The sequence below is a fragment of the Corythoichthys intestinalis genome, chromosome 3, assembly GCF_030265065.1.
Source record: "Corythoichthys intestinalis isolate RoL2023-P3 chromosome 3, ASM3026506v1, whole genome shotgun sequence".
Taxonomy (NCBI): domain Eukaryota; kingdom Metazoa; phylum Chordata; class Actinopteri; order Syngnathiformes; family Syngnathidae; genus Corythoichthys; species Corythoichthys intestinalis.
In genome coordinates this window covers 22,754,770-22,774,467 of record NC_080397.1, presented here as the reverse complement: position 1 = coordinate 22,774,467, position 19,698 = coordinate 22,754,770, and the positions used below count along the sequence as shown (strand labels likewise).

The 19,698-nt window shown below is 38.8% G+C and overlaps 1 protein-coding gene across 2 annotated transcripts in view; it reads left to right on the top strand.

Moving 5' to 3' along the window:
* The window catches only part of prr16 (proline rich 16), a 65,458-nt gene that overhangs the window by 1,676 nt on the left and 44,084 nt on the right, over positions 1–19,698 (top strand). The gene's annotated exons all lie outside the window — the stretch shown is intronic.

Genomic DNA, 19,698 nt, shown 5'->3' with positions numbered 1-19,698 from the left:
GCTTTTTGGCGCGCGCCCTGTTTCTCCTCTTGTCCGTCTAAACGCGAGACACAGTTTGCATCACAAGTGTCAAGATGAAGGGAACAGTGGCAGGCTTCGTGGCTTTTTAAAAATGAATGGAAGCCAGTTGTTGTTGCTGTAATTTTTATGAATGCTTCAGAGCCAAATACGTTTTCAAAAGTGAGCAATCAAACGAGCCCTTTCATTTTACATAGCCTGGAAGGCTAGGTACACTTTTCAAATCTTCGGACTCCACACATAAAGATGAAAAAAGTCGGGCAATTAAACAGTTTTGATCTTGAAGCAAGTCCTCCGATGAATAAATCTGTCATTATTATAGTGGATCTAACAAGAAAGGAAAACACAGAAACACCATCAGATATGTACAGCCGACAATTCTCAATGGTTTATCGAAGAGACCAGAAGAAGTGTTGTGTTCCAGTCAGTGTTGTTTTGGCAGCCCTTTTAATTTTCGTCTTAATCTTAGTCTTTTGGACGATAATACAGTGGTACCTCTACTTATGAACGTTCCTACTAACGTAGGGGTGTAACAGTACACAAAAATCTCGGTTCGGTACGTACCTCGGTTTTGAGGTCTGGGTTCGGTTCATTTTCGGTACAATCAGAAAACAAAATGCAAAATATAAATGTGCTAGTTGTTTATTACACACCTTTGTGCTTTCAACAATAGGAACATTAGCCTATACTGTACAAAGCTAGAATTCTGCTCAAACAGTAGCGGATATTTAAAGATAATCCAACAACAATTTGCCTTTCTCCCCCTTATTGGTCAGCTTTCTTTCTGAAGGAAAGAAGAAAAAAGTGCTAAAGAGAAAAGCAATCCCAATGACAAAGATTTTAACATGTATTTTACTAATGAAATGCCTTAATGAATCATCTTTTTTTCTTATGAACGGTTTTGAGATTCTGATATTATAATGACCTTAAGCCAAAATATCACTGTATCACGGTATTGCAATTGCAGCTCTAAAATGTGTTACTTCGAGATATCTGGGTTTAAAAAAAACTAAATATATAAACTTTTTTCCATTGAACAGTATTTTTATTTTTCAAAACATATTAGCAACTTGGAAAATAAGTATAATGTTAAAAAAAATAAAGTTAACAAAATTAAAATAAATGCAGTCCTTTAGGTGAGCCTAGACCCACAGCCACAGCTCAACATTATTACCATCAGAACAAAAATAATTTAATTATTCTCCATAAAAAGCTCGTGTGTATGACTTGTATCGTGTTTACATTATACACACACTCTTTCTCAACACAGACAGTTGCCAGAGAGAAAAAAAACACTGTTAGACTGCTAGTTTTATCACTGCTAGACACACTAAATACACTGGAGTTAACTCTCATAGCTGGTGGGAAACGTTCATGACAGTGTTTACCAACCTTTAATTTTGTATAAATGTGAACTCATATTGGAGCTATTGTCTCCTCGGCAGCCATCCTCCACAAACATGTGTTACATGTCAGTTGGCCCTCCTCCTCTAAGCCACGGCCATCTGTAACTTGTCTGTAGCCGAAGTATTCCCATGCCAGCAATTTCGTTTTCTTCCAAAGGGGAAAAAGTTCAGGAGTTTCACCATCTCCAGCCATCGTTTAGAACAGCTGACTCACTGACACTGACCAAAAAACGGTGGGGGAAGGTTGAGCCCTGCAGCTGCAAGGGATTTTTCCCTGCATTTTTGGGACATAAAAAATAGCTAATACCGTAGGATGGTATGACAGAACATTTTTGCGGTTTTGAAACCGTGACGTTTTCATACGATGGTATACCTTGAAACTGATAATAGGCAAAAGTCTACTATACACATAGGGGCAGTTTACATGGCGACACGAAGACGCAATGACTGAGTAGCGGAATTGCCTCGCGTGCAAATGGTGTCGGCGAAGACGAAAAATTCTGAATCCTGCCTCCAAAGTGGAAGAATTCGATTGCGGGGGCTTGAGGGGGGCTGGCTCCGCATGAATATCAAAATCTCCTGCCGCGCGGGACCCGCGCCGATAACATCAGCACTCGTACACGTTACATTAGGCGTGCGCAGCGGTGCTATTAAACATTAAAAACAGCTAATGGCAGAACGTCGGCTTGAATTTACTGTTTAAATAATATTTTTAAATTTAAATATGTTGAATGTTTCCATTTTTGTGCCTTTTTGAACAAATGAAAATGCCATTGCTTGGAGAGGGCGGGCATGTTGTCTTCCGGGCTGAGGAGGTCAAAGTGCATCATTCGCCGTCGCCTTGTAAATCTGCACTGCCCCGTCGGGCCTGGCATGAATACTACATCGTTTTCATGCGGAATTGCGACATTGTTTGAATAGAGACGGAATCATATAAATGCAAATTCGAAATTTTTCGTCTTCTCGGAGCGTCACCATGTAAACTGCCCCATAGTGTTTCTCTAATTAGTGTCAAGTCTAAAGACAGACACCAGTTCAACCATCTCTGGAAAGTATATAATCCATAAGGTTGAAGGGACTCCCTGTGAAAAGCTCTGAGACAGAGATGTGGGAAGACTACAAAAAAAATGTCCCGGACTTGATGTTCCCAAGGAAAACTGTGGTCTTTTTATCCATCAATCATCATCGAATCACATTAAATGTACTGTGTTTTGTACCACCTCTCTCCTTTGGTAAGGTGTGTGTAAAAAGATTGATTCTTCACTGAGGTCATCCTTTTATTAAAATCAAGATTGAGTTTTCCCAAAAAATGCACAAAAATTTGCTGACAGATAATGTTGCTGCTCTGGCGCACACAAATTCACTTTTTTATTCAAGATGGTATGTGCCTCATGCCTCACTAAACTCAGAAGAAGAAAATCAGATGCTATGCTGGCATCATGTGATTAAACTATGTAAGGAGTAGATAAAAGAGCATTTTGCTTTTGCAAACTCCACGTGGGGATAGTCCTGCTTTGATATAGTGACCCAAAATAATGATCTTCTTTAAGGCAGCGTGTGGTATATTCTACTTTCTGCTTTTGCCTTGCAGAACTCAGAAAGAAAAAAAGACCACATTGAGTCAGAAAGAAAAATATGACCAAATTTGGACATATAAAAGTAAAGTTAGGACATCAAATGATGTCTCAGAAGGACAAGCAGAACAGGCAGGCAGGGTGGTCCAATAGAGCCTACCCACGTACCACGTGCTCGCTGTATGGTTCCGCCCACTTGTCCGTCAAAACATAGTGTTAACCTGTTACGGCTACGTACATTTCTCCTATTTACGGCGTGTTTTTCTGCTCCTTAACATTAATAATCAAAATGGTGAAGGCGTGTGTGGCTGTTGGTTGCACTAACAGAGAAGATGGAAGGAGAGACTTGAAGTTTTACCGTATTCCGAGGGATCCAAAGAGGAGAGCGAAATGGACGGCTGCAATCCGACGTGAAAACTGGACACCAAAAAATCACCACAGACTATGTAGTAGTCATTTCATATCCGGTAAGATGCATTTAATATATATTTAGAGGGTTTTGGCCTGACAACCACAATTAAGATCATTGCTAGGCTAATCGCCGACAACATACGACGTAGTACGACATAGTTTCAAATTCAACATGTTTGTGACTTCCCTTTCTTCCACCATCGTTATTTTTTGAATAATATTTAGCTGGTACCAAGTGAAAGAAACTGGCCTCGTCTACGGGGCTGACAAATAACCACAATTAAGATCATTGCGAGGCTAATCGCCGACAACATACGACGTAGTACGACATAGTTTCAAATTCAAGATGTTTGTGACTTCCCTTTCTTCCACCATCGTTATTTTTTGAATAATATTTAGCTGGTACCAAGTGAAAGAAACTGGCCTCGTCTACGGGGCTGACAAATAACCACAATTAAGATCATTGCTAGGCTAATCGCCGACAACATACACGTATGTATGTCGTGAGAGTGCTATCGCTAAACCATATAAATATTAAAAGCCTTAACTCCATTGACAAACGACATGAAATACATTAGACTTGACAGTGGATGTTAGCAATAACAAAAGATTTTGAATTGAAAATTTCGTAACTCACCTTTCCAAGCACAAGATAGATTCCTGCCGAACGAGGACCTGTTTCACCCAACCAGCAACGAAGTATTATAAGCCTCCAAGCTCTTGAAGTTTTTCAAATTTTCGTGGGAATAGGCTGATTTTGTGTGGACAAGATAATTGTAAATATCAGCGTAGCAGATGTCAGGCAGACAGGGCGAAGACAGTGGGTCGAAAAACATCGATTTGGGCATCAAATATGGATCTGGCGACTGTATAGAACGAAGCTTTTCCTCATAACGCCTTTTATGCAACAGATCCAGTGAGTTTGCGGCATCAGAAAGCACCGGGTCTTCCATGAAATGCATTTTAAATTCCGCCATCAATTGAAAACAATGCTAATACAGAGTCAAAATGACGGACAAGTGAGCGGAACCATACAGCGAGCACGTGGTACGTGGGTAGGCTCTATAGCATCCTCTCTGATGTGCAAGATTCAAGGCTCATTTTTAGGGTTCTAAACATTTAACAAGCTGCACACCTACAGGTAATGAATAATCTTAGAAGCACAGAAAGAGTCATCGACTTTACATCGAAATCGTGAATTTAGACATTTTTATTTTATTTTATTTATTTATTTTATTTTAATTTTATTTTATCATTTTTAATTGACCCAGGTTACATATTATTTCATCTGCTCTTTACTGACCCAGAATCTGTTGTGCTAACTAATGAATCTGCTCACTTCTGCCATTTTTCAAAAATATATATATATAGTTTAGGGCTGCAGCTATTGATTATTTTAGTAGTCGATTAATCGATGACTAGTTAGTTTGAATAATCGAGTTATCGGATAAGGAACACGAAAAATTTAAATACCTGAGCTGAGCCTCAAACGATATTAAAAAAAAAAATAAATAAATAAGGATCTATGTACAGCAAAAGAACAATTGGCTAACTTATATAGCAAAAGTCCTCTAGCTTAAACGCTATAAAACGCTAACGTTTTTTTCTTTTTGTTTTTTTCTTAACAACGCTCTCAGCAAATGGTTCAGACACATATTCCCGGAAAAAATGGCTAAACATACCTATAAACTAAATTACGAATGCATTCAAAAAAACATAAGCGCAAACAAAAACTTGGCTTATGTTGGTCTTAACATGGAGCAGCTTGATTCAGCCATGCGAAATGAAGCAGACTAGAGGGCAGTGTATCCACCCAAATCAATAAAACTAAGTGCAAACACTTTCAAAATAAACCATTGCAAAGCCACTTTAATTAAACGAATACTCGAAGCAGCAAAATTTAATTCAAATCTTTTTTCTAATCGAACGCTCAAGTTAATCGATTAATCGTTGCAGCACTAATATAGTTATCACAATGGATAGAAACTGGATTCCAAAGAAGTTGCGTGTTAGACTTGAAGTAATGTCTTTGGACACCTAATTTGGCTAAAAAGGACACAGTGGAATTCGATGTAGCTTTAATGGCAGTAAGATGCTGCACGCCTAGGTTGCTGATTGGCAACCCTATTTATCCAGGGGAAAGAGAAAGGAGGGGTGGGGGAGGAACGTAACATAGAACATGGAATGGAATACATAGACTACATGGGGTCCACATGGCCCAGGACAAAGAAAGGCTTACTAGACAGAAGTTATCCCATCTGTTGACTAACTACAATAGGGGAAACATACATATTAACTGTGTGCACAGTAACCCCTGGGACACTCATGATACAAATTGTGAATGAAAAAAACTGAATGCCATGATGTGGAAGTAACGAGTTTCAATATTGTATTCAAAGTAGAGCCCAGACAAACGCGGAGACCGGTGGCCGAAAATGTTATTGCATGTAACTGAATTCCCAATATACAAATTTAAAATTAAGACTTTGCCGGTAAAATGTTGTCTATAAAAGTTGTAAAGCAATAAAAGAAACAACACGAATGAAATAAACAAAAAAATATATTTTTATATTGGGTCAAAATTATTTTTCAAACAGATCATGTGACTAGCACCTTAGAGACGGTCATTATCTTTGCTTGGCCCCAAAAAAACACTTTAACAAGTAATAACTGTAACTTTCCGTTGGTCCAAACAGAAAACCACCAGGCTGCCATGACCATTTCACTGCAACAAGTATTGAAAAACAATTTCGGTTCTCTACACACGTAACCTGAGATGAGGAGTATGTTGTTAAGGAACTGTGTGTTTCTGCTGTGGCGTTGTAAAACTGCACTTTTCTTACTGCATGACTACTGCATCATTTACATGCAGAATGGCGGCATCGTTCGAACAAAGATTGTTGTCGTGTGCACTCAAACCTGTAATGGGTCTTTTTCTGTTGATTTGGTTGGAGTGTCACCGTGTAAATGGGCCCTAAGAGTCAATGCTAAAAAAACGCACCTGATGCTCGTGAGGTACAGGCCCTTAAACGGCGCTGCACCACCAACAGGAATGCTACTGTAGAGGAAATCACATAATGGGCTCAGCAATATTTCGAGAAACCATTGTCCACCGTTGCCAGCTGAAACGCTACAGTGCAAATAAGAAGCCACTTATAAACAGGACCCAGAAGCGCAAGCATTTTCTCTGGGCCAGAGGTCATTTGAAATGGAGTGTTGCAAAATGGAAAACATTTGTGGTCAGACAAATCTCGATTCTAGGTTCTTTATGGAAACTGGGACACATGTAATCTAAAGAGGACATGGGCAACCCATGTTGTTTTCAGCGCTCAATTCAGAAGCCTGCATTTATGATGGTATGGGGTTGCGTGAGTGCTTGTGGCATGGGCCGCTTTCACATCTAGAAAGGCACCATCAATGAAGAAAGGTATACTCAGGTTCTGGAAAAACATGCTGCCATCCAAATGTCATCTTCTTCAGAGAAGACTCAGCATTAATTACAACAAAATGGCTGTGTAGGAAAAGTATTCGGGTATTGAAATGGCCAGCCTGCAGTCCAGATCTTTCACCATGAAGAACCTTTGGTGCATCATAAAGAGGAATATGTGACAATTTATTCTTTTGTCAATGACAGCAATGGATGTCCAATCCCATTTTACTTGGGAGGGTTGGCAGCAAATGATCACTCACTGCCATGTGTTCTGTCTGCACAAATTGTGTCAGAAGCTGCAATTCACGTTAAAGGAATGTTAACAGCTATGCAAAAACAAAGTGTAGTAATCAGTCCCGGCACACTGTTTATGTACATAATATTAGCTCATTTGAACAAAGTGCATCTTGTGTGAATAAATTGATATGTAGTGAATATTGATGCTGAAGCACTGAACAGCCTCAGATAATAACCCATTTTGCTGCTTTGTTGCGACACACTTGTTGTGCTTTGTCTGCCTCTTGATTGCCGGGACACACTTGTGCTTTGTCTGCCTCTTGATTGCTGGGAATTGAAGCCTTTTTAAGTTTAATTCAAGTCCTGGAAATATAAGTGTTGGCTATGTACCAGTAGCATATCCAAAGTACTTGAGCATTTATCTGCTTTTCTTTGTCAACACAATGCACTCTACATTGATACTACTTCTATGTTTACTGCTCAGTAGGCAGCAGATCCGTCCAAAGTAATTCACTCTTTTTGAATTGTTCTCTTCTTGGCCTAATTTCCTCTCACTGTGTTCAATGGGTTCTTCCCACAATGCATTTTTCCCATCTCCTCTTCCACCTTGACACACTATGTACATAACTCGTCTTGCTGTCATTACATGCTTGCAGGACTGATATCTGATGTCATTTGCAACGCCCTTTACTGTTGGGAGACTTTTTCTCCAGCAGTCATGGTATTATTGCTTTTTCTAAAACAATGGTTCTCAAAGCGGACCCTCTCCAGTGCAGTGGTTCTTAACATGTGTTATATCAAACCACAGGGGTTCGGTGAAGGTAAAGGCGCACAAGTTCGATGTGGGCCTACAGACCGTTGACTGGTTTGCACCCAATCCACAGGATTTATTCCATTTCCTTTAACTGCTAGTCCTCTATCTGAAAGGAGGAGAAAGTGGTTTGCTCAGTGGAAGATTGACTTACACTTGATATGTGGAAGTACAGTCTAACTAGGAGACGGTCTTGCCGTGCCAGTACGCCTTTATTATTGCAGGCCGGTCTACCACATTAAAAAACATGGGCAATGTGGACTGCGCTGGCACGAAAACACTTGCCACATTATACGCTACCAGGCCTGGAGGGGCTAATCGGGAGGATTGGTACAAATCCCGGTGGGCCGGCCGGTCAGAAGGGCTGATTCGTTCCGGTTTTACACATTTTAATATAACAGTATTATAATTTTTGTTTGGTATTTACTTACATGCTGTTACCGCTGTCCCTGTGGACTGTCTTTAAAATATATATATGGCGGAAAACACTCAGGTGACTTAAAGTTCCGCTCTGAGAACCCCCAATTCAGCCAACTTTCAAAATTGTCCGATATGCATGTGCGATACATCATTGGAAAGCTTAAAATCTCAATTTTCGGGGGGAAGAAAAATTTGGAACAGGAGGGAATATTTAAAAAAAAGTTTTTTAAACAACAAAACCCTATCTGGAGAGCACGCGAGGACAGAATTACAGATGCCATGATTTTAACAAGATATCATCGCGTACTTACCTTGTTTCGATCCAAAAACTCCATGTAGCATGTATCACTGAGTGTCAAGACACAGCTGTGCATGGCCACAGCTGGATTTTTTTGTGGGATTTTATGGGTGAAACATGGTAATATGACAAGGGTCGCGATGCAGAAATCGCAGACATTAAGGAGTGGTCGGGATTTTCTTATAGTTACCCTTTTAAACATGTTTTTTGTTTGGATTGATTATTTTTCATCTAACATATATCATATAAGCGATAGTTATGAGGTAGATATCCGTGACTTTTATACAGACGCCATTTTTTTCATTGTGACATAATTTGTTTAAAAGTTTAAAATATGTGAGTGAATAATTTTTCTAAAGTCGTTTTTTTTTTTTTTAAATGAAATATGACACATCAATTAGTTTTTTTTTTTTAAACGAAATATGAGACATCAATTAATGATTCAAAGCTAAAAACGACAGACATTTTTAATAATATAATTAATTACCTTTGTTTTATGGCTGGGTTGAAACAAAAGCGGTTGTGCGACATCTGTAAGCTGGGGTTTTCAGGGTAAAACGGATTAATTAAAAATAGTTTGGAGGCTTAATGCACCATGAATCTGCTATGGCAGCATATAGACATATTGTTCTGTCAAACACAACAGTTGTTTTAGCTTAAAATAAAGCAGTTTCTTTTAAAGAGGAGTGCAAGAGCAGAAACTGCTTTTTAAGTCTTGTCTGTGTTTTCCGCCATATATGGCATTACATTTATATATATTTCTTTCAAACGCATCCTGACGTGTGCAGGGTAAAAAAAAAACATGCTGCTCCGCCCGCTAATCGGAGTCTGTATTGAGCCAAATCTGCTAATAGCTCGGTGCTGTGCTGGATCATGCATAAAAAGAGCAAGGGTGGAGCAGAAAAAAATAAGAATTAAAAATAGAAAAGCGCTTCTAAAAGAATTGGCAAAATGTGCAAAAATAAAAAAAATTTAATACAATGAGCTCGCGGCCTCAAACAACAGAGGATTACAATGAAAGTGATAAGGAAAGACGGCGGCTAAAATGCAACTTTGCAAACTGTGTGATACGACAAAAACATGTAACTGTGGAAACTTTGGCTTATTGTAGCACTTCACAAGAGAGATGCAGCAAAAAGGACCAGCCTTGATGAGAACACCACAGGTGCAGAGCAGGGAGGTAGGATTGCAATGTTCAGTGAGTGAATATTAGAATCAATTACGTGGCATCTTTAAAGTGCCATAAAATTGACTTGAATTGGTCAAAATGCTTTATTAAAAAAAAAAAAAAAAAATGAAAACGGGGGGTTCTGTTACGTTCTGCCTTAGAAACTACAGTAGACCTGTATGTCTGTAAGTATTTTACATCTGTGTGTTTGAGGGGAAAATTTATATGAAAGAAATTTGTTAATAAGTCCTCCTTATGGAAACTAACCTATACTTATAGCCCCGGGGTCCTCAATTAGCGGACCGCGGTCCACAACTGGAGCACGGCACACCTCTCTGCGGACCAGGAGCAAATGGCACTTTAAAAAAAAAAAAAAAAACTTTTTATAACAAATATTATTTGCATGAATCGCCAATCTATCGTTATGCGCTACTATTCTATCGCTAAATTCTGTTTCATATCTAGTCAAATATCTTCCATGTTCCCACTTCTGTTGTCATCTCTATGACAACGATGCGCTGATCAGCTGAGAGAGCCTGCATGAATGCGCTGATTGGCTGAGAGAGCCTGCATGTTGCCATCTAGAGTTGACTAACCGCAGCAGTGTGAAACACGAGTCGCACCCAGCACTTTGCAATCTGTTAACATGGAAGACCGAATCTAAGAAAATGTCGTGCTCAAAGTTGACCAAGAGAAGAAAAGTGGACAACAAAAATCGCCGTTTGAATGAGGAATGGACTGACAAATATCCATTCATTTTACCAACTGCAAGTACCAAATTTATGTGCTTAATGTGCTTAAAGACAATTGCGCTGATAAAAGTGAAAATGTGAAACGCCATTATGTTAAAAAGCACAGCTCTTTCGAAGAGAAGTTTCCTCCTAAATCAGAATTGAGAAGACAAGAAATTAACAGGTTGGAGCAGTCATATCAACAGTCAAGCAAGGTTATTGTTAAATCTATGACACAACGACAAATTGCAACGGAGTGCTCACTCAGATTATCGTGGGTGTTGGCCAAACATAAGAAGCCGTTCTCTGATGGAGAAATAATAAAGGAGTGTATGACTGAAGTGATGGCAGCAATGTTCGAAGGAAAAGAAAAGGAGAAAATGACAACAAAAATCAAACAAATCTCACTCCCAGATTCATGAACCACAAGACGCAGTGAAGTACTGGCTGATGATGTGAGTACAACAGCTTTGTGACCCCCAAATGCCATTTCTCTCATTGAGCAGTGTATTACAGTTAAAGTTTCTGTCAATAATTATTATGTTTGCACCTTAATGACAGAGCTTGTCATTTATGTTCTGTACATGTGAACTAGGCCTGAACGATATATCGTTTAAACATCGCCATCGCGATGTGCGCATGCGCAATAGTCCCATCGCAAGGACGTGCGATAGTTTTTTCATTTCATTTTTTTAAATCCACAAACGTTTGTTTTGAGGAAGGAGCGCGAAGGAGAGCGCACAGCTCTCTCATTCCCTCCAACTCGCAGTCATCGGCTCCTCCCCCTCCCCTGCTACAGCGGAGTGGAGGGAGGAGGGGCCGTTTTCAAAGTGAAAGCAAGCAACACGTTGAATAGGGAAGACCTTTTGGAAGTATTTTGGCTATCGACAAGAATATAAGGAACAAAAAACAGCCCTGTTGACAGTGCCTCGCCATGGTTGCCTCAACAAGAAGTAATCCGTCGAACATGTGGGACCATTTAAAACGCAGGTATCTATGTATTCCTGCTACGAGCTTCCCATCAGAGGCTTTTTAGTACAGGTGGGAACGTTGTTGTCTCAAGCCTGCAATGGTGGATAAACTAGTAGTCTTGGCCAAAAACCTATGAGACCCAGTTGAGAATTGCTGAGCAAGGAAGGTGGACGATATGCAGACAAATACATAACACAGCTGCAGGAATGTCTTTTCTTCTTTTTATTCATGTGACAGCTATCAGGAAGGCAGGAAATTTGGGAGTTAAAATGGTTCTGTTATTCATCAGTTATTTGCTGTTATTCAGTTCAATTATTTACAAGTTCAATTGAGTTTCTGTTTCTTTTATATTTAAATTAATTGTAAATCGTATTTTTCAAATAACTATAGTACAGCTGCACATAAAGTTTTGATACTTAATATTTTTTAAATATTTTTACAACTTTGTTGCAGTTTTGCAGTTTTATATTGTTATATTTTGTGTAAACAACTCAGGGGACTAATGCACTTGCACTTTTATTTGACAGATTTAATATTTAAGTTCAAATATGTTGACAACTTTATTGTTTTACTGAGGTTTTTATTTATTGTTATAGTTTGTGAACAACTCTTATTTGTCATATTTAATATTTTTGTTCAACTATGTTTACAACTTTGTTGTTATTTTACAGAAGTTTTTATTTATTGTTATATTTTGTCAAAAACTTAGGGGACGAATGCACCTGCTCTTTTATTTGTCATTTAATGTATTTGCTGCTGTTGAAGTGTCAAATATTGTGTTCAATAAATTATCTATTTTGTGCAGACATTGCTTCCTGGATCCCTTCATAATAATACAGCAATCTTAATCATTCACAAATGAAACGGTATTATATGAATACACTGTGGTCACGGTGTGTCATGCAAAGTATTTCCAAACAGCTATTCAAGTCATCTAGTGAAAATTTCTTTAAAAAAAGAAAAAAAAAAAAAATATATATATATATATATATATATATATATATATATATATATATATATATATTTTTTTTTTTTTTTTTTTACTATCGCAATATAATATCGAAATATATTGCACACCTCAAAAAAATCGCAACGATAGTTTTTTCCAATATCGTTCAGGCCTAATGTGAACATGTATTGTATAGGGCTGTCCGAAACGACTAATTTCCTCCCGATTAGTCAGACGACTATTTTTACGATTAGTCGACTAATCTAATAATTTAAAAAAAATTTTTTTTTTTTTACTACTTCAATAATTAAATTATTGTTGAAGCTTATTAATTCACCCCAAAACATTTTGGAACACTTAAATTCTTTATTAACGTATAAATAAATACAAATAACAAATATCAATAATAAATCACAAACAATGAGGTCAAATGCTGCTGGCATTAACTAGTGCAAAAAAATGTAAACGGAAACACTGTGACTTCACCTTTTTAACAGGAGTCAAAACAATTCTTACTCTTTTTGTGGTATGTCTATAGTGTTCTAAATGTTAAAATGAATTGCAATGGGCCTCATGTCCCGGACAATCATTTTCAGAATCCTTTGTGTGAGTTCAGATACTCTTTCTGGTGTGCATTCTGCATTTTTTGGGGAGGGGAAAAACTGTTCAACTTTTGTTTGTTTTAACAATAGATAAAAATGGATAAAGCAGAGGGCACACTGAATTTAACTGAAATATTACCACAATTGTTCTGAATGAAAGGCACAAATTGTCATAGTAACAAAAATTAAAAATATATAGGATTAATTTTATGGTATACTTCTATATGTATATACACAATAATACTTTATAATATAAACTAAAATACAGTAAGTGCAGTCATGGATTACAGTAAGCAGGCCAGTGCTGTTTCCATATATATTTTTATTTTATTATGTATATACAGGATATATGTATATATTTTCCTCAAGTGGGAGCTTCCATGATCCTAATAAATTAATAAATTTAATAATAATTTAAAAAACATATTATGTAATTATATATATATATATATATAATTTTATTAAATAAAAATGCATGTTGATGCGACGCACATAAAGGCATCTTCCATTTTAAAAAATCGTTAGAAAGTTGTATGGACTTACAATCCGCTAGCTTGTTGTTTCTTGTTGTCCTCTGAAATTACACTTAGGTGACGGTGCTTCAAGTGTTCGTTCATAGCCGACGTGCTACCGTGGTATGTGAGCTCAGCTTAGCGAAGAGTACACACAGTGGCACCCTCCATATTTTCCTTGAAATAATTTCAGGCTCTGGCTATTCTGGTCCGCTTTTTTGGCTTTATGCCGCTTTCACGTGTTGCCAATTCTGCCCTTTTTGGTAATTGGCGGTGTTTTGAACTCCTCGCTGTAGTGAGGCGTGAACCGGCGATTCACTTGGCTCGTTGTCGTCGGTTCATCCGATTTCCTCCTCAGGAAGGCGGCGGCGTGCATAAAAACGCCGAAAGGCGTCGGGTGGCTCTTTATGGATACTTTTAATTGACCAAAACAAAAACGTGGGGGATGCAGCCACTCAACTACGCACACTTTCCCAACTCACCGATCTCGCTCCCTCTCTCTCGCTCGCCCACGTTCTCCCTCTTTGCTCAATCTGACAGTGCCGGTCACATTGAAATAACAGCGGCCCCCTTGGGAGTGCCAGTAACAACCGCTTGCATCACAGGCCCCTGCCATTCTAAACTTTATCCGCATGTAATTTTTTTTTAACCCGTCATTACCCGTCGACGGTATGTTTTGCCCGTCGACGCATTTACGTCATCGATGACGTCGACAACATCGACTAGTCGGGACAGCTCTAGTATTGTATTACTTTTACATGGTTTCTTTTTTGTCCATCAGTGTTTTACAGTTACAAAATGTACTTTCAATAGTTATTGTTTGCACCTTAATGACAGATCTTGTCAATCATTTAGTCTACATGTGTAAACTTTGTACTTGCATGTTGTTTTGTTTTTTTTATTTTATGTCAAGAAAATGTTTTGTTAATTTTATTTTTATTTAATCAGAATGTGCACTGTATTTTTGTATGGTCAAAAGAAAACCACCTTTAACCTGCCTTGTACTTGACCGACATTAATAAATGGACCCATGCTTGTATGAAAAAAAAGAATTGTGGACCTTCAAGATTTGTATTTACCCTCGTTTATAGTCTGTAGCTCAAGTGAAGTGTGGCATCTACATGGTACAGTATTTGTATACCGGCGTGTATTGTGCAGTTTCGTTGAATGCATGCATGTTTCTTTGTTCCAGTTTCCCAAACTTAAATCCATCCATCCATCCATCCATCCATCCATCCATCCATCCATCCATCCATCCATCCATCCATCCATTATCTACCGCTTAATCCAGGGTTCATACAAAAACAAGAAAAGACAGAGCCTTGTGTTTCATTGGAGGACATTCAATGTTAGCTATCTGTAAGGCAGTGCACAGAGAAATGCACTATTTTGGACAGTACACTTGTGTATTTTTGTATTTTTCAAATGCACTATTTTGGACAGTACACTTATGTGTTTTTGTATTTTTTAAGAGCTAAAAAGTAACAAAATAATCCAGAAATACAATGGCATTTCCAAAAGAAGCAAAAATATACACGTTTTATCCTCCGAAACATTGGAAAAATTGGAAGAGGAAATACAGTACTGTAACATGTTTGCAACTTTTGTTCAAATATATGTATATATACAGTATATTGTTTGTATCGGATCAGGACTCTTTATCGGCAGATTCTCAAAATCATATGACTCAGACTTGAGTGCAAAAATATGTGACCAGGACATCCCTATTTTAAATGATATAAAGTGGTCCGGTCTGAGGCATGAAATTCCCGGGCTGAAAATGAGTCCCATGTACGCCACCAAAATGGTGCGCATTAGTGTGTGATGCAAGGGTGCGACAATAGAGAATTGTGGACATAAAAAAAAAAAGGAGCAGACTTTGGGGTGAAAATATACGACAACAATTTTTCAAGGCGAAAAGTATTAATGTGTATTTCCATTTATTCACATACCTATAGATTTCCATCTATATTCATATATCACATATTGGTTCACTTCACTTGGTCTGTTGGCCTGAGCCCTCAGCTTTTTTCCCGTAGCAAGGCCATGGTTGTTGGTAAATTATTGTGTCTTGGTACACAGTTGCGCAGGTAATTTCCGCTTTGGTGTGAGTCACACAGGTGCCCTAACACGGTTAACTTGTGGGCTAGCATCAGCCTGCCTTTTTACATAGGCAGAAAAAAGGGTATGACTGCGGGAGACAACGACCAAATCTTCTCGAAAGCATCGTAAGGCACTCGAGAACCGAGGTCAAGGCCTGCAATTTTTCATTTCTTAATACAGTGGTACCTCGACATACGAATTCAATTTGTTGCAAGACCTGCTTTGTATGTTGAAATGGTCGCAATTCGAGAGGGTTTTCCCCATAAGAATGCATTACAATTGGATTAATTTGTTCCACAGCCCAAAAACCTACGATAAATCCTTAATAAATAATGCAGGTACAATTATAAAGAGTAATTACATGTAGCAAAACAAATACATTATAAATAAATCGGGGGGGGGGGGGGGGGGCGTTTTTATCATCATCTTAACTTATAGAGACTTAGCCTGGAACTCCAGACTCGCCACTGTTCCAGCTATTGAGTCTGGCGACCGTCAGCGGATCAAATTTCCAGGGCGGAGCAAGCCACAGCAAACAGACATCGGAGTGGACTAATTAGTGATGGGTGGACGTGACGTTGGTAAACCGACAAGAAACTAGTGCGAGCAAAGATTGGAGTTCATTCAACATGGCTAGCGCGAGACATACTGTTGTCAATGACTTGTGTCGATGTGCTTTTGGTAATTTAAAACTGATTTTACCGCGGAATGGAACATATTCTCGGCTCTCCCGTTTGCCATCTGTGTTGTTGTGGAGACGACTTTAGATGTGCAAGAGTGACATTGCTCGTTAGGAAGATGTCATGGGGGCTCGCATGCGGCTGGATGTGATGGGGCGCGCTCGGGTGGGGGGTCCCTGTGCCGGGATTGGCGATGGGGCGGCGTAGGGTTGGTCGCCGACGGGCTTACACTCACAAGGGATTCACACGATTACTGGGTTCTAGATCACAGAGCTGATTTGTGTACACGCTGCTCCTTTCAATCATTTAGCTTATAGACTTCCCCGTCCCCCTCTTTCCCTGGTCAACAGGCCCCTCACATGGTGTCAACCGGAAATACATCTAGCTGACGATAGCACCAACATATTAGTAGTTAGTGTAGACGTTCAGTGTATTTCTTGTTGTAGTTTGTGTTTCTTTTCTTTCTTCTCTTGTGTTTCTTTTCTTATGTTCCCCCATAATCCCCTTCCTGTTCGCTGCTTTATCATAATAAACGAGGTATGTTGAATGATCACAATGGGAGTATGTCTGACTCTCAATGTGAAACATTAAAACTGTTCAGACCATCAGGGCACTTAGACTTCCATTCTCCGTGTCAAACAGCTGAACAGGACAGGTTTAATTAAAAAAAAAAAAAAAAAAGAAAGAAAGAAAGAAAGAAAGAAAGAAAAAAGACGTCACGCAAATAATAGAATCTGATAGGACGGATTATTTCGTTCGCCTCGTCTTTCACAGTGTTTGAAAAATACAGGGAGAACAGTCTGGCCATGCCAGGCAAATAGAGACTGGCAAACGGAGGTCGGAGGAGCAGCGGATGTGGAGATGGAGCATGGGTATCCAACTCCGGTCCTCGAGAGCCCTTATCCAGCCTGTTTTCCATGTCTCCTTCCTCCAACACACCTGACTCAAATAATCAGGTTCGTAATCAGCAGAGCCATGGAAAACAGGATGCAATACTCCCATAGTGGTCTATTATATGATTTTACTTCCGGTTGCTTCCGGGTAGTAGAGCCTTGGGTAGTTTCAAATGTCACTCCAATAAAAAAATGCCACTAAAGGGATACATTTGGTTTTACTAAAATTAGAGGCTATATTCAACATTTAGTTAACTTATGCAGGAAATCATGTCATTTCTTTTGTGTCAAACAACTTTTCAGGTCAAACTAAGTTTATAAAATAGAAGCATTTGAAAGTACAATAGTAAAGAAAAGTGGAAAATAGAAAATGGAGAAAAATAGAATAAAAAGTCGTGACCACAAACACAAACTTTTTTGTGAACAAAAGTGGTTTTATATGTCAATGCGACAAAACAAACTAGGAACTACCACTTAGAACTTGGGAACAAAATATATTATACTGTACATGGTGTTGTCTTTAATATATTACCATAGGTAGGTGAATCTTTCTCTGGGAAAAACATTATTCTAGTTGTGAAAAAAGAAAAATCTAAATTATCTTGCATTTCAATGTAAAAGTCGATTTCCCGTGCTAATGCTAACACAAACATAAAACTTTTACTTCACAACATGGTAAAGTTCCCTTCTGGGTAACAGTTTACATAGTATTCAGATGTCGCCTTACCACTCCAAATGTAAAACTTGCATTTACATATGGTGGAAAACACAGACAAGACTGAAAAAACTGTTTCTGCTCTTGCAATGCTCTTTAAAATAAACTGCTGTATTTTAAGCCAAAGGAACTGTTGTGTGTGATAGAAAAACATGCCTATATGCTGCAATAGCAGATTCATAGCGCATTAAGCCCCCGAACTATTTTTAATTTGTCCGTTTTACCCTGGAAACCCCATTTACAGACGTCGCGCAACTGCTTTTGTTTTAACCTAGCCATAAAAAGAAGTTAAGTAGTCATATTTTTTATTCAAAATGTCTGTAATTTTTAGCTTTGAATCATTAATTGATGTCTAATACTTAATTAAAAAAAAAAAAAAAAAAAAAAACGACTCAAAAAAATGATTCAATTGCATAATTTAACTTTTAAACAAATTAAGTCACAATGAAAAAATTGGCGTCTGTAAAAAAAGTCACGGATATCTACCGCTTAACAATTGCTTAATTGTAATTTTTACGTTACTGTCGCATTTTCTCCAATATTTTAGATGGCGGCACGGTGGCTGAGTGGTTAGCACGTCTGCCTCACAGTTCTGAGATCAAGGGTTCAATCCCGGGCTTTGGCCTTCCTGTGTGGAGTTTGCATGTTCTCCCCGTGCCTGCGTGGGTTTCCTCCGGGAACTCCGGTTTCCTCCCACATCCCAAAAACATGCATGGTAGGCTGATTGAACACTCTAAATTGTCCGTAGGTATGAGTGTGTGCGTGAATGGTTGTATGTCTCCTTGTGCCCTGCGATTGGCTGGCAACCAGTTCAGGGTGTCCCCTGCCTACTGCCCGTAGTTAGCTGGGATAGGCTCCAGCACCTCCGCGACCCTCGTGAGGAAAAGCGGCATGGAAAATGAATGAATGAATGAATGAATTTTAGATGATAAATAATCGATCCAAACAAAGAAAAATTGAAAAAAAAGTTTAAAAGGGTAAATACATTAAAAAAGGAAATCTCGACCACTCCTTGATGTCTACGATTTCTGCATCGCGACCCTTGTTATATTACCATGTTTCACCCATAAAATCCCAAAAAACTCCAGCTTTGGCTAGTCACAGCTGCGTTTTGACGCTGAGTGATACATGCTACATGGAGTTTTAGGATCGAAACAAGGTAAGTACGCGATAATGTCTCGTTAAGTCATGGCGTCTGTAATTCTGCTCTAGCGTGCTCTCGCCTCCAGATGGGGTTTTGCTGTTTAAAAAACTTTTTTTTTTTAATAAATGCCCTCCTGTTAAAAAATTTTGTTCCCCCAGAAAATTGAGATTTTAAGCTTTCCAATGATGTCTCACACATGCGTATCGGACAATTTTGAAATTTGGCCAAATTGGGGGTCTCAGAGCGGAACTTCCAAGTTACCTGAGTGTTTTCCGCCATATGTTATAATGCAATGACATAATCAAATACTATAAAGTTCTTAGATACGTGATTTTATCCATTTTCCCATAAATTTCGCAATCATCGCTGTCACTTCTGTTGAAAACCATTACAGCGCTGCTTATGCTTGGAACTACTCACGCCCTACATGAACCATGTGACCACCGGCGGTGAGTTCAGAGAGTGTCGCAACTCTCCACGGCTCTGGTAATCAGGCTCCTGCAGAGCTTGCTGATGAGTTGATCATTTGATTCAGGTGTGTTAAAGGAGGGAGAGATGGAAAACAAGCTGGATAGGGGTTCTCAAGGAGTTTGATACCCCTGAGGTGGAGGAAACAGTGAGCCA